Below are 7,636 nucleotides of genomic sequence, written 5' to 3' on the forward strand. Positions count from 1 at the left end.
TATAACATTTTTTTAGGTTTGGACACATGTTCATATAACATTTTTTGCTTAGAATTCCCTCGTCTATCACTTCCCAAAATTTTAGCCTTAATTCCCGGAACACCCTGTTTAGAGAGAGACAGACAGACAGACAGACAGACAGAATCTAAATTATGAAGACCATAATATCCACAATGTATTGAGCAATACATCAGGTATTTTATGAAATTTTATGGTAACAAAATAATTACTGCCCCAAAAATATACATAACATACTATGATTCGTATCTTATTACAAGTATGTAAAAATTCCTTAGTAAATGTAATGCGTTTATAATCTTGTCTTAAACGATAAATATTCACCTAATAAATGTCGCATACATGGCTACATGATTTTCCTTTTCTACAGATTTCCATTTTGGCTATTCCACTGCACATTTCTCCACATCACGTGTACAGACGCATGAGGTAAATAATGAAGGAACACCTGCCATGGTTACGAAACGCTTTCTGATTGGGTGAGGGTTACATGAATTGTCATTTTCAAAGTAGAAAACCAACACAGTGGAAATATAAGCCAGAAATATGTTCATTAACAGGCAAAGTAGTTCCGAAAAATGTATATGGGACTGTCAAAGGTTATGTGCACTTGTTAGTACAACATGATAAAGAAATATTAGAACACCAAGTTTACTTCCATGTTGCGTGCTAACACCAACCATGCAGATCACCTGTTTACTGACTGTCTGTATAAAATGGTTGGACTGTTACTCCTTGCACACCTCACTTCTCTCCAGAGAGCCAGTCAGTCTACACGCTTCCCACTCACTCCACCAGTCTTCCCTTAAGGTGAGATGCAGTTCACTTGAAGAATATTTCTCTTTCCCTGGGAAAACAGGAACTGCTGACGGACTGAAGTCTTAACGGTGACTAATTATAAAAACACAAACGAGGCTTCCATTCCAATTTTGCCTGATAGATCTCTTTTGTATCCGCTACTCCCGAAGCAAGAGCGGGTGTTAAGATCAGTGTGTGTGTGTGTGTGTGTGTGTGTGTGTGTGTGTGTGTGTGTGTGTGTGTGCTAAATAAAGTAATCATTAGATTGTATCTAAACTTTTTTTCTTTTTAATAATAACGATTGGTTCAAAGTAAAGATCGTCTTAAATTGTTTGTATCTTATTAAGACCAAACATTATGGAAGGGATAACGCTAAGGGAAGAATATCAACATCTGATTTTTAAAAATATTTTGTTAAGGTCAAAGTAAATAGAAAAAGTCAAATAAAAAAGAAATTAGTTTGAGTTTACTTGGTACTTGTTTTGATTTTAAGTGGGAAGAAAACTTAGTAAGGAAAAAAGATCAGGCATTAGCAAAGGGATTAAAGTATGTGAACAATTAGACAAATGTCAAGTTCATAAGGCAAAGGCAAAGTCTGACCCCGTGTGTCAGTGTGACAAGAGAATAACAATGAAAGGTTTTATCTGATTTGGACTGAACATCGTAGATGAGGTAAGAGTAGCACTAATGTTAACACATTATTCACACGAATATATCACAGAAGCACTCAAAATGTTAACTGTTTTACAAGAATATTTCCAAAGTCAATGTCACATATAAAAGTTAACGATTTTTTCCGATGTAGACTGAATTTAATTCGTGGGAGGGGTTGGACTAAAACATGGGTGAAGGGATTCGATTTTGATTTTAATGAAAAGTCCTGGTCATTTGACTGGTCAAAGGCTAAGATCAGTGGGGAAAGTCAACTCAAACTGATTTTTTTTTTTTTTTGAGCCAATGTTGGAAGAAAGTTAGGGAGGAAATGAAATATCAAGTTTGATATTAATCTCTGGAAGGTGAAGGTCATTGTGCAAAATCAAATATTCGGTGTTTACATCATTTGTACTGGCGCTGCTGCTGGCACTGATTCCTTATTGTTGTTACTTATGGTTCATAACGTTACTTGGAACTGCTTGATCAAAGAGCCTTTCATCCACACATCATTATATCTAGTGTTGTCCCAGATACCCATATTTCCTAACCTTGGCTTCTTTAATACTGGTAGTAATGGAAATCAGTATTTTAAAATCCCTTTTACATTCTCAGTCGCACTTCCTTCTCACAAAACTGTCATAAAAATGCTTGCTACGACTGACTGACTAACGAACATGGGTTGTCATCCATTTACGTGAATGAAATATTTTGTAAAATTATTCAACTTCCAGTAAAGACTATATAATGGAACATTACCTGCAACTATCCCTCATTTCCATATCAGCAGATACGTTTTATTCCTATCACAGTTTAAGTGACGTAGCAGGTTATTACAACAGGAAGGTTTTTGTACCATGGTTACTACAACACATCACATCGACTCGGATATTAAGTTGCCTTAACCCTTAGCACGCCAGGTACGAAAGTCTGTCAAGCAACACCAAGTGAGGCCCAGGGTTACCCAGTTTTAAGTAAATTGTTTTTATCCATTTTAAACCAAATTATTTAGATAGAAAGCTTGAATAATTCCTTTCTTATGAAAGTTTGCTCTTGGTCAACTCATCAAAGACCCATTTGACAACTCTCAGTTCCTTATCAGCGCATTACTAACTTTATTACTTGAATGTGTAGATTTAGCGATATTGAAGAATAACTGTAAAATGGATAAACAGCTAGGTGGAGTGAAAGAGGAAAATATTTAAGTACAACAATGTATATAAATTTAAAAAAAAATACTCAAAATAGGTTATAATCCCTGTGATCTTTGCAGAGGAACGAGAGACAAGAGGCAAGATGCAAGTGTTTCTGTTACTGACTCTCCTGGTGGCCGTCTCCCAGTCCGCGGTAAGAGTACCCACAATATACCCTCCTCATTACTGAACACCTGTCAGTGAAATGGATTTACTTTTACCTTTACTTTGAACACCATCAGCTAACTTTACTCAAACGCGATAAAATACTTGTCGTCAAGAGCTAACACCAATCTATCAACTTCATATATATATATATATATATATATATATATATATATATATATATATATATATATATATATATATATATCCCATTGGATCCCAGGGGTGCTGGGCTAGGCATTGCACTGGGAGGGCACTAAGCGTACTGCCCTCCGCCTATTGGCTCATAGTCGCGAAGCTCATAGGTCCCTACCCGGGGGTTCCCTACTCTATAAAGACTTGAAAAATCCCAGTTCTGTCCAATACTCAGGACACTGGGCTCCAATTGGATATATATATATATATATATATAGGATATATATATATATATATATATATATATATATATATATATATATATATATATATATTCATATCATTATCGTCATCATCATCCGGACCTCCTTTCCCACCGAAGGGCAGGGTGAGGAGCAGCAATGTCCAGACAGCCCAAATTTGCCCAATCCAATGGGCCACGCTTCCATTCACTCATCATTCAAGCCCCCGGAATCCTGGCTCTATCGGATACGCCAAAAACATTCACCACGTTCTCTAGCTTCACATATCGTATCCCACAGTCAATCCAGACGCTGCCACGTTAAAAAGGGGTGCCAAAAATCCCTGATCATGTACATCTCCTCACTAAATTCATCCAGCCAGCTCGATCTCCTGTCAGTTCACTAGCTTCACCGACTTCCAAACATCTCTTCCTCACACATTCATCCACAATATCTCTCCACCTTCTCCTTGGCCTACCTCGCCTCCTTCCTCCATCGAATTCGCTCAGATATACCTTTTTCACCACTCTGTTGTTATCCATTCGCTCCACATGACCATCATCTCAGTACACTCTCTTCAGTTCTGGTGTCCACCGACTTCTTCACTCCGCATTTTTCACGAATCACATTATTTCGTATCCTATCCACCCTCTGTACTCCACATACATTTCTCAGCAGTCCCATCTCCACTGCTCTTACTCTTAACTTTTCATTTTCATGGCACACCATAGTCTCACATCCATATATTAAAGTTGGCACTAACACTCCTTCATGTAAGCCTTGTGCAGTTGCAACACTCACGCCTCTGTTTCTTATCAAGGCCTTCATTGCACTAGCTACTTTTCTTCCTTGTGTCACTCTACATTCAACTTCTTTTGCACATTTTCCTCTCTTTTCTATCACTGTACCCAGGTATTTGAACTCTCTCACCAGTTCCAGTCTCTCCACATTCACTGTTTCATTGCACTGGGAGTCACCTTCTCTCTCATTAACCATCACTTTAATCTTTTCTACATTTACTCTCAAAGAACGACGCTTACAGACATCAGCAAAACTCTGCACTAGCCTTCCAAGTTCTTGTCCGGTACTTGCAAGCAGTACTGCATACAACAAATTTGAGATATTCCATCCATCACCATTTATTACCAATTCCATCCCTCTCTTCATTACTCGTGTTTTCACTTCTCTCATCACCCCATCCATATATATAATGAACAACCATCGGGACATCACACAGCCTTGTCGCACACCCACACTGACTGTGAACCATTCACTTAGATGCCCACTAACCCTGACACATGCTTCACTACCATCATAAAAACTCTTGACGGCACCTAACAGCTTACCCTCTACACCGTACATGCGCAAAACTTTCCACAGGAAAAGAGGCAGAAGTGGCTAAAGTGGTTACAGGATAGGGGTTCAGTTGAAAAAAGAACCGAATACGCTGAGAGCAAGAAGCAGGTAAAGAGACTAGTGAAGAGGAAAAAGGAGGTAAATGAGGATCTAGGAAGAAAAATGAATGCGAACTACTCTGAAAATGGAAAGTTATTCTGGAAAGAGGTGCGGAAATGTAGAAGTGAAAGCGGTAAGAAATGGGATGGTGTGAAGAATGCAGGTGGTAGATTATTAACCCATGGAGATAAAGTAAGGACCAAATGAAAAGAATATTTTGAAAGCCTGATGAATAGGAATATAGAGAGCAGAGCAGCGGTAAACATGATTGGTTTTGGGGGGTGTGCAGAGAAGGAATGCAGTGCCAGGAGACGTGACACTCGCACAGGTGAAGAGTGCTGTAAAGCGGCTGAAAAATGGGAAAGCAGCCGGGGTTCATGAGGTGTATGCAGAGATGCTTAAATGTAGTGGAGAGAATGGAATGAAATGCTTGTTGGAGATGTGTAAGAAGGCATGGATGAGTGAAACTGTACCTGCAGAGTGGAAAAAGGCTGTGATTGTATCCCTGTACAAAAATAAATGTGTGCAAAGTGAGTGCAAGAATTATCGTGGCATAAGCTTACTGAGTGTGGTAGGGAAGGTATTTGGAAGAATTATTATAGAGAAAATAAGAGAGATATCAGAAGTCATGGTGAGTGATGAACAGGGTGGCTTTAGGAGTGGCAGAGGATGTGTGTACCAAATATTTGCAGTGACATAGATCGTAGAGAAGGCTTGTGAGGAGGACCATAAGATGTTTATGGCATTCATGGATCTGGAAAAAGCATATGACAAAGTGGACAGAGAAGGATCGTGGAAAGTTTTGCGCATGTTCGGTGTAGAGGGTAAGTTGCTAGGTGCCGTCAAGAGTTTTTATGATGTTAGTGAAGCATGTGTAAGGGTTAATGGGCATCTAAGTGAACGGTTCACGATCAGTGTGGGTGTTCGACAAGGCAGTGTGATGTCCCCATGGTTGTTCAATATATATATGGATGGGGTGATGAGAGAAGTGAAAACACGAGTAATGGAGAGAGGGATGGCATTGGTAATAAATGGTGATGGATGGAATATCTCAAATTTGTTGTATGCTGATGATGCAGTACTACTTTCAAGTACCGGAAAAGAACTTGGTAGGCTGGTGCAGAGTTTTGCTGATGTCTGTAAGCGTCGTTCCTTGAGAAAAAATGTAGAAAAGAGTAAAGTAATGGTTACTGAGAAAGAAGGTGACTCTCAGTGCAATGTAACAGTGAATAGAGAGAGACTGGAACTGTTGAGAAAGTTCAAATACCTGGGTACAGTGATATAAAGGAGAGGAAAATGTGCAAAAGAAGTTGAAAGTAGAGTGACACAAGGAAGAAAAGTAGCTGGTGCATTGAAAGCCTTGATAAGAAACAGAGGCGTGAGTGTTGCAGCTGCACGAGGCTTACATGAAGGAGTGTTAGTGCCAACTTTAACATATGGATGTGAGACTATGGTGTGCCATGAAAATGAAAAGTCAAGAGTATGAGCAGTGGATGTGGGAGTACTGAGGAATGTATGTGGAGTACAGAGGGTGGATAGGATACGAAATAATGTGATTCGTGAAAGATGCGGAGTGAGGAAGTCGGTGAACACCAGAATTGAAGAGAGTGTACTGAGATGGTATGGTCATGTGGAGAGAATAGATAACAACAGAGTGGTGAAAAAGGTATATATAAGCGAATTTGAAGGAGGGAGGAGACGACGTAGGCCAAGGAGAAGGTGGAGAGATATGGTGGATGAACGTGTGAGGAAGAGATGTTTGGAAGTCGGTGAGGCTACGGAACTGACAGGAGATCGAGCTGGCTGGACGAATTTTGTGAGAAGTGCATGATCAGGGATTTTTGGCACCCTTTTTTAACATGGCAGCGTCTGGATTGACTCTGTCAGATACGATTATGTGAAGCTAGGGAACGTGGTGAATGTTTTTGGCGTATCCGATAGAGCCAGGATTCCAGGGGCTTGATTGATGAGTGAATGGAAGCGTGGCCCATTGGATTGGGCAAATTTGGGCTGTCTGGACATTGCTGCTCCGCACCCTGCCCTACCGTGGGAAAGGAGGTCCGAATGATGATGATTATATCTATCTATCTATCTATCTATATATATATATATATATATATATATATATATATGTCCACACACACACACAAACACACACACACACACACACACACACACACACACACACAGAAGAGAGGTAGATAAAGAATATAAAAAAAGCCATACAATGGAGTGATATGGAATCTAATATGGTAACCATCTATCCTGGGACGAGGGAAGCTAATGCAGCATTCATCCGGGAAGCCAAATCTTCACACACGTCAAAGCGTCTCACTGTGACGAGGCGCTGTCTTCCGTAGGGGAATATCATTTTGCTGCACTGCCCTGCCCTGCAATGGCGGTTGCTGGCCTGTGGTTGATGGGTCAGCTCACTCTAAGAGAACTGGCTAAATCAACATCAAACAGAGGCAAAGGCTGATGCATATACTTAAATAACCTTGCTATCTTATTATCAAACTAAAGCCTTTCAATAAACAGGTAAAACATTCAGCTGTTACTTCTCTGTCACAGAATGTTCAAGTTGACGCGGTCAGGAAGAACCTCGAAAACGAGGAGATGGAGGTCGACCAAGTCGACGAAGCAGACGATATTGTAGAAGGGACGCTGAACGACATGGAATATGAGCACCAGAGTAGGACTCTCTTTCCCAGCCCAATGTGCAATAACACTGGTGGAGTTGCCTTTATATTATCCTTCACGTCGTAAGTCAATGCAGCTAACTCTTTTGATCAATAGGCCTATTTTCTATAGTAATTCCTGTCAATTTTACCCTTTCCTACATCTGCTGAATATGTATATGTATAACATGAACAGTTTAATAGGCTACAGAGTTCTATAACTCAACAGCAAGTAGACCTATGTAACCGTCTAATCACCAGAAGGCCTCTTCTGCTCGGAACTTCTTAAGATATTCACCCA

The 7,636-nt window shown here is 40.0% G+C and overlaps 1 long non-coding RNA gene across 1 annotated transcript; it reads left to right on the forward strand.

Annotated features, from left to right (window-relative positions):
* The first annotated feature begins 778 nt into the window (after positions 1-778).
* On the forward strand, positions 779-7,330 carry LOC145417206 (uncharacterized). Its single transcript, XR_013900439.1, has 3 exons — positions 779-828; positions 2,741-2,814; positions 7,229-7,330. It is a non-coding gene; the product is annotated as an uncharacterized LOC145417206 (long non-coding RNA).
* The last annotated feature ends 306 nt before the right edge of the window (positions 7,331-7,636 follow it).

This window comes from Coenobita brevimanus, chromosome 109 (genome assembly GCF_032717465.1).
Source record: "Coenobita brevimanus isolate Jiangsu-jjx chromosome 109, ASM3271746v2, whole genome shotgun sequence".
Lineage (NCBI taxonomy): Eukaryota > Metazoa > Arthropoda > Malacostraca > Decapoda > Coenobitidae > Coenobita > Coenobita brevimanus.